Raw genomic sequence first — 7419 nt, forward strand, 5'->3', positions numbered from 1 at the left:
TGGGAGGGAGGGAGATGCAAGAGGGAGGAGATATGGGGATATATGTATATGTATAGATGATTCACTTTGTTATAAAGCAGAAACTAACACACCATTGTAAAGCAATTATACTCCAATAAAGATGTTAAAAAAAAACAAAAACCAAAAAACAACAAAAAAAGAAAACAAGTCCATCTACAAGAACATCAAAAAGAGTAAAATACTTAGGAATAAATTTAATAAAAGAAACATAAGACTTGCAAGATAAAAATCATAAAATGCTGTTGAAAGTAATTTTAAAAGTCCTAAAAAAAGGTACTAAATAAATGAAATGATATCCCATGTTCATGAATTGGAAGACTTTGTACTGTTAAGATGACAATATTCCCCAAACCCCATCTGCCTTTTTTTTTTTTTTTGGCAGAAATTGAGAAACTGATCCTAAAGCAATGGTAATTAAAACAGTGTGGTACTGGCATAAGGCTAGACATATAGATCCATGAAACAGAATCGAGAATTCAGAAATAAACTCTGACATTTATGGTTAATTGGTTTTCCAAAAGGGTGCTAAGATAATTCAATGGGGGAAAGAACAGTCTTTTCAACAAATGGTATTGGGACAACTGGATATCCATATGCAAAAGAGGCTGGATCCCTATATCATACCATGTAAAAAAATTAACTCAATATAGATCAAAGAAGGAAAAAAAAAGGATCAAAGACCTAAATATATGCACTAAAACTATAAAACTCTTATAAGAAAACATAGGAGTGGATCTTTGTGACTCTGAATTAGGCAATGGCTTCTTAGATATGACACCAAAAGCTCAAGCAACAAAAGAAAAAATAAACTGGAATTCATCAAAACTTAAAACTTTTGTGCTTCAAAGGACGCCATCAAAAAAGGAACAGACAACCCAAGAAATGGAGAAAATACCTGCAAATCATATATCTGATAAGGGTTCAGTATTCAGAACAAATAGAGAACTCTTATAACCCAACTCTTATAGCCCACTTTAAAAATGGGCAAAGTATTTGAATAGACATTTCTCCTAAGAAGATACACAAATGAAAAGGTGATCAACATGATTAGCCATTAAGGAAATGCAAACCAAACCCACATTGATACACCACTTCACATCCATTTGATCTTTTGTTGGGTCTTCATTGCTGCGCATGGGCTTTCTCTAGTCGCGGCGAGTGGGGGCTACTCTTCCTTGCGGTACGCAGCTTCTCATTGCGGTGGCTTCTCTTGTTGAGGAGCACGGGCTCTAGGCACGCGGGCTTCAGTAGTTGTGGCTCACAGGCTTAGTTGCTCCGCAGCATGTGGGATCTTCCCAGACCAGGGCTCAAACCCGTGTCCCTTAGAGAAGCAAGAATCTCATAACTGGTTCTCATTACTTGCTTGTAAAGCTCCTTCTGCCATGCCTCTAAATTCCGCCATTCTTGCTCCGAGAAATAAACGGCCACATCCTCAAAAGTCAGAGGTAACGGAGCGGGCTCGGCCATGTGTCCTCGCGGTCCCACCTGGCCCCGGACCGGGTTATGGCCAAGCCAGGTGTCCCAGCTGCCCGGGGCACCTCCCCCGCGGTGGCTTCCCACTCCCCCCACCAAAATTTTAAAATTTTGATAATGCCAAGTGTTGATGAAAATGTAGAACAATGGGAACTTTCATAAAATACTGACAGGAGTGAATATTTTTGCAATGACTTTGGAGAGAGCAATAGAGCCATATTTAGTAAACCTGAAGGTACTCATACTATATGACTTAACAATTCCACCTGTAGGTATTTCATTAGAGATGCAATCACATGTGAGTACTCAGAGATATTTACAAGAGTATTCATTAAGGCATTTTTGTAATACTAAACAATTGGAAACAACCTAAATATCCTTCCATGAGCAAATGGATAAATAAATTATAGCATATTGCCCCAATGGAATACCATACAGCCATTAAAATCAATGAATCAGCACATCCTCTCTTACCTAACTATGTACATAATTATGCCTTAGCTGGTTTCCCCATCTCTGGTGTCTTCCCATTTTTGTACAACTGGAAGATATTTAAAAATCTGATCATGCCTCTACCCTACTTAAAAATTCTCCAGTGTGTTTTTAAAAAAAGTTTTATTGAGGTATAATTGCTATACAATAGACTGCATATATTTAAAGTGCACAATCTGATAAGTTTTGACACACATATAAACACCACCATGATCAAGGGAATGAACACATCCATCACACCCAAATGTTTCCTTGTGTCCCTTTGTAGTCTCTCCCTCAACCTCTCCTATCCCCAATTAACCATTGATCTGCTTTCTGTCACTATAGATCAGTTTGCATTTTCTAGGGTTTTATATAAACAGAATTATTCAGTATGCATTCTTTTTCTATCTGGCTTCTTTCACTCAGTATAATTATTTTGAGATTCATCCATGTTGCTGTGTGGCTTATCCCTTTTTATTGCTGAGTAGGATTCTCCTGTACGGATACACTACAATTTGTTTATCCATCCACCTATTGGTGGACATCTGGGTTGTTTCCAGTTTTTGACTCTTACAAAGAAAGCTGCTATGAACATTTGCATACAAGTCTTTGTGTGGACTTGTGCTTTCTTTTCTCTCAGGTAAATTCACAGAAGTGGAATAGTTGGATTAGACGGTAGGTGTATGTTTAACTTTTTAAGAAACTGCCATAGTGGTTGCACCATTTTACATTCCCATCAGCAGGCTTCAGTGGGTTTTAAGAATAAGATTTGGGGCAATTGTTACAACAAGGAGCTACTGCATAGCACAGGGAACTATATTCAGTATCTTATAATAATCTATAATGGAAAAAATCTGGAAAAGAATTATATATGTTATATATATATTCTGGAAAAGAATATATATCTATATGTAACTGAATCACTTTGCTGTACACCTGAAATATTGTAAATCAACTATACTTCAATTAAAAAACAAAGAATAGGGGCTTCCCTGGTGGCGCAGTGGTTGAGAATCTGCCTGCCAATGCAGGGGACACGGGTTCGAGCCCTGGTCTGGGAAGATCCCACATGCCGCGGAGCAACTAGGCCCGTGAGCCACACCTACTGAGCCTGCGCGTCTGGAGCCTGTGCTCCGCAACAAGAGAGGCCATGATAGTGAGAGGCCCGCGCACTGCGATGAAGAGTGGCTCCCGCTTGCCGCGACTAGAGAAAGCCCTAGCACAGAAACAAAGACCCAACATAGCAATCAATCAATCAATCAATCAATCAATCTTTAAAATTCTTAAAAAAAAAAAACCAAAACAAAGAATAAGATCTGGGGTACTTGTTAGGCATTGAAAAAAGGGCCTTGGTAGATGTAATTAAGGATCTCGAGATGAGATCATTCTGGGTTTAGAGCAGGCCCTAAGTCCAATAACAGACATTAAGAGAAAGGCAGAGGGAGACAAAGGCAGAGATTGGAGTTATGCTGCCCAAATCAAAGAATGCCTGGAGCTCCTGAAACTGAAAGAAGCAAAGAAGATTTCCCCCCAGATCTTTCAGAGAGAATGTGACCCTGCTGACACCTTGACTTTGGACTGCTGGCCTCTGGAACTATGAGAATAAATTTCGTGGTTTTAAGCCTCCCAGCTTTAGTAATTTGTAACAGCAGCCCTAGGAAACTAATACACTCACCATAGACTTTACACTGGCCATTGAGGATTTGAAGATTAAAAGGTGTGGATCCCACTCTTGAGGAGTATGAAAAAAGAAAAATAAAGTTACAGAGAACAGTTACATCAAAGTGAGATAATTGCTGCGACTAGGTGTATTTTTTTTTTTTTTTTTACTCTTGGCTGTGTTGGGTCTTCGTTTCTGTGCGAGGGCTTTCTCTAGTTGCGGCAAGTGGGGACCACTCTTCATCGCCACGCGCGGGCCTCTCACTATCGCGGCCTCTCTTGTTGCGGAGCACAGGCTCCAGACGCGCAGGCTCAGTAACTGTGGCTCACGGGCCTAGTTGCTCCGCGGCATGTGGGATCTTCCCAGACCAGGGCTCGAACCCATGTCCCCTGCATTGGCAGGCAGATTCTCAACCACTGCACCACCAGGGAAGCCCCTAGGTGTATTTAGTAAGGAGAGTGATGGCAAACATCTGACCAAAAGCGTCAGCCCTGTCCTGTCCTCTCCTTCCTCCCTCCCCTCCTGTCCTTCTGTGGCTTCTTTTCCCCTGTTCCCTGTCGCAATGAACAGCATCCTCACTATGCAAAGTACACAGGCCAGAAATCTACAAGTCACTCTTACATCTCACCTTCCCCTAACCAATCTGTCACCAAAACCCTATTAGCCCTATTTATTTTATTTTCTTAATACTTCTAAAATTCTCCACTTCCCTCCATCTCCACAGCCATCACTATAGTCCAAGCCCCCCTCGCCTCTGGCCTGAGCAAAGCCCTCCTATTGGGTCTACCTGCATCCCTCTGCTTTCCTCCCATCTGGTCCTCCCTCTGTGGCTGGAGTGAGCTTATCACAGGGAAATCTGGTGGCCCGGTCCTGCCCTGCTGATGAAACTCCCCCGCCCCTCGGGCCGTGGGTCTGCGTGGCTCTGGGGGTGAAGGGTAAGCTCCTCCAGCTGGTCTAGGAGGCCTTGCTGTGCAGCCCTGCACTTGGCCCCTCTTAGCTCTGCCCACTGGTCCACCTTCAGGCCTGGCACACAAACCCTGGCACATTCAGCTCCTTTCACTGCGGGCTGTCAGGAGAACTGGAACTTTCCTTTGCCAGGCTGACTCCTGCTGCTTCAGTGCCATCCCCTAAGGGAGCGCTGCTTTGTCTCCTGAGGCGGTCACCCTCCTGTTTCCAGCTCTGAGAGTATTATGTGCCTCTCGGTGACAATTTTACGTTTACCTGTGCCTCCACTGCACTGGAGTCCGCTTCCAGACTACCTGCAGGCTCCTTCGTCGTGGTGACCGTGACCCTGTTCACTCATTTTCGTGTCTCTGAGGCACAGCCTGGCACCTGGTGCACGTAGCTGCTCAGTCCGTATTTGTTGAACGAACAAAGTGCACCACTGTTTATAATAGTGAAAAACTGGAGACAATTTCTCGGGAAGAAGTTAAATAAATTATGCTCTATCCATGCTCTGTAATACCATGCATGTCTTTAAAAACCAGCAAGGTAGAGCTGTATTTACCGACGTGGAAAGTGGGCTATGATAGACTTTGAGTAAAAAACAACAACAACAAAAAGCAAGTTTCAGAATAATCCTTAGGGCGAACCATTGTTTTAAAATCAAAAGCAGTGTATATAAAATATGTTCTCCTGGGCCTGGGCGAAGGTGTGGAAAGACCGCACCAAATCGTTAACATGCTTCGTGGTGCCGTGGAGCTAGGGGAAGGAGACAAGCCATTCACAGTATTTCGTAAAGAATTTAGAAAATTTTGCACTGTTTGAACTTTTTATTTTTACAAGTATGTATGAGTTTTGTAAGTCAAACATGTTTTAAAGAGTGCAAGGAAGACAAGATGCCACCCGGGGTTGCGGGGGAAGGGCATTTCCTGCTACCACCTCCTTTGTCTGCCCTCAAGCCCCATAAGTGCTTGGCCCTACCCACCTGGCAGTACACCTGTGCCCCTGCTGTCTCACCTGTGCCTGTGTCTTCTTACCTGTACCCCAACTTTCTCATCTGCACCATGCCCTCTCCCCTGTGTCCATATTCTCTCACCTGTACACCTGTCCTCTCACCTGTGCCCCATCTTCTTACTTGTGTCCCATCCTCTTACCACTTCCCCAGAGTGTGTGGCTCTTTTCCAGTTTCATGAAGGGCGAAGCCCTTGGAGTATAGTTAAGTTCAAGTCAATTCATATGAGTGAGCTTACCTCCCCAACTGGAATGTAAGCTCTCTGAGAAGGAAAGGAACTAACATATTAAAAAAAAAAAGAAATTGAACTCCTAACCCCTGGCAGGCATGTCTATGTACTTTAGCCCATCAAATCCTCACAAGAACCTTGTAAGTAGATAATTCTATCTCCATTTCACTGAACGTTAAGTTCGGAGAGCTTGTCGCTTGCCCAGGGTCTCACAGCAAGGACTCAAACAGAGCTCTGATTGGCTCCCAACTCTGAGCTTTCTGTGCCTTGGCTCAGGGGGACACAACCGCACCACACCCTCCCATGTACTTCCCAGCTCATTTCCTCCAAGATGATAAGTGCTGGGTAAACATTTGCATAATGATGGAGGTTGTTTATCCTTCAGCCAGTGAGTCCATTAACTAGTCTCTGTGTTCACTTTCCATTAAAGCTTCATCTCCCCAAAGCTTAAAATAGGACTGGAAATTTGCTATGTTTGACCTACTTTCACTCATTAGCATAAGTTATCCAATTAGAGAACTGAGAAGCTCTTGGATAAAGAGGGGGGAGCCCAGGCAATCTCAGGGTGGGGAGACAGGGTACCACTAAGGGCCAGGGGTCCTGGGAGCATCGAGGGAGAGAAAGGAGGAGGGCTGCAAAAGGCTCAGAAGGTGAGGTGGGAAAGAGAAAAGACAAAGTGTTTCATGGCAGAGTGGAAGGATCCCAAGACTTAGTAGAGGAAACCTGGACTCACATCCCAGCTCTGCTGCCCATTGGCTGGGAACCTGGAACAAATCAGTTTACCACCTGAGCTTCTGCTGCCTCCTCTGGAAACTGTGAGAGGTTACCAGCGTCACCAGGGTGATAACACCAGTTCTAATGAGACGTTGTGTGTGAATGCTGCTGGTGAAGAACTAAGACTGAGGCATTTACAATGTTCCACATCTACTTACAGAACATTATCTTCTTTACTTCGGATTGAAAGTTCTCAGTCTGAAAGATGGGATGTTATGAAATCGCAGTAAGTGCTTTAGAGCAGCGGTCCCCAACATTTCCGGCACCAGGGGCCGGTTTTGTGGAAGACAATTTTTCCATGGACGGGGCGGGGGGATGGGTCAAGCGTAATGCGAGCAATGGAGAGCGAGCGGCAGGTGAAGCTTCACTCACTCACCCACTGTTCACCTCCTGCTGTGTGGACCGGGGGTTGGGACCCCTGCTTTAGAGGCAGGGATCATCTTTACACCCCCTCCCCCATCTCCTGGGACCTAGAATGGTGCATTGCACATAACAGGTACTCAGAGAGGTCTGCTTGAATGAATGATGAATGAATGAATGAATTTAACTTGTAACTGCTCAAGCAGTGGCCCTATGCAATTATTGCTACCATGCTCAACCCTCCTCCGGAGGGCCCTCAAGTACAAACCTGTGCAGCAACAGCCCCTTGGCGGTAACTGTAATAAGTGGGAGCAGCTATTAGGAGTGGGGCAAACATGGCGAGGAGAGTCCAGTTTACAGGTAAGAGGAGGCCCCTGAATCATCTCTTTGCTGGCCACCAAAGGTCTGGGGTTGGTGCAAGAGTGAGACTAGGGAAGGATGAAGTGACCTGACGATAAATGGAAAGGGGTCTCC

The 7419-nt window shown here is 44.3% G+C and overlaps 1 long non-coding RNA gene across 1 annotated transcript; it reads left to right on the forward strand.

Moving 5' to 3' along the window:
- Positions 1-1215: 1215 nt before the first annotated feature.
- Positions 1216-5885, forward strand: LOC309660303. Its single transcript, XR_014263327.1, has 2 exons — positions 1216-3774; positions 4069-5885. It is a non-coding gene; the product is annotated as an uncharacterized lncRNA (long non-coding RNA).
- Positions 5886-7419: the final 1534 nt, after the last annotated feature.

Source organism: Balaenoptera physalus (assembly GCF_965194825.1).
Source record: "Balaenoptera physalus genome assembly, chromosome: 1".
NCBI lineage: Eukaryota > Metazoa > Chordata > Mammalia > Artiodactyla > Balaenopteridae > Balaenoptera > Balaenoptera physalus.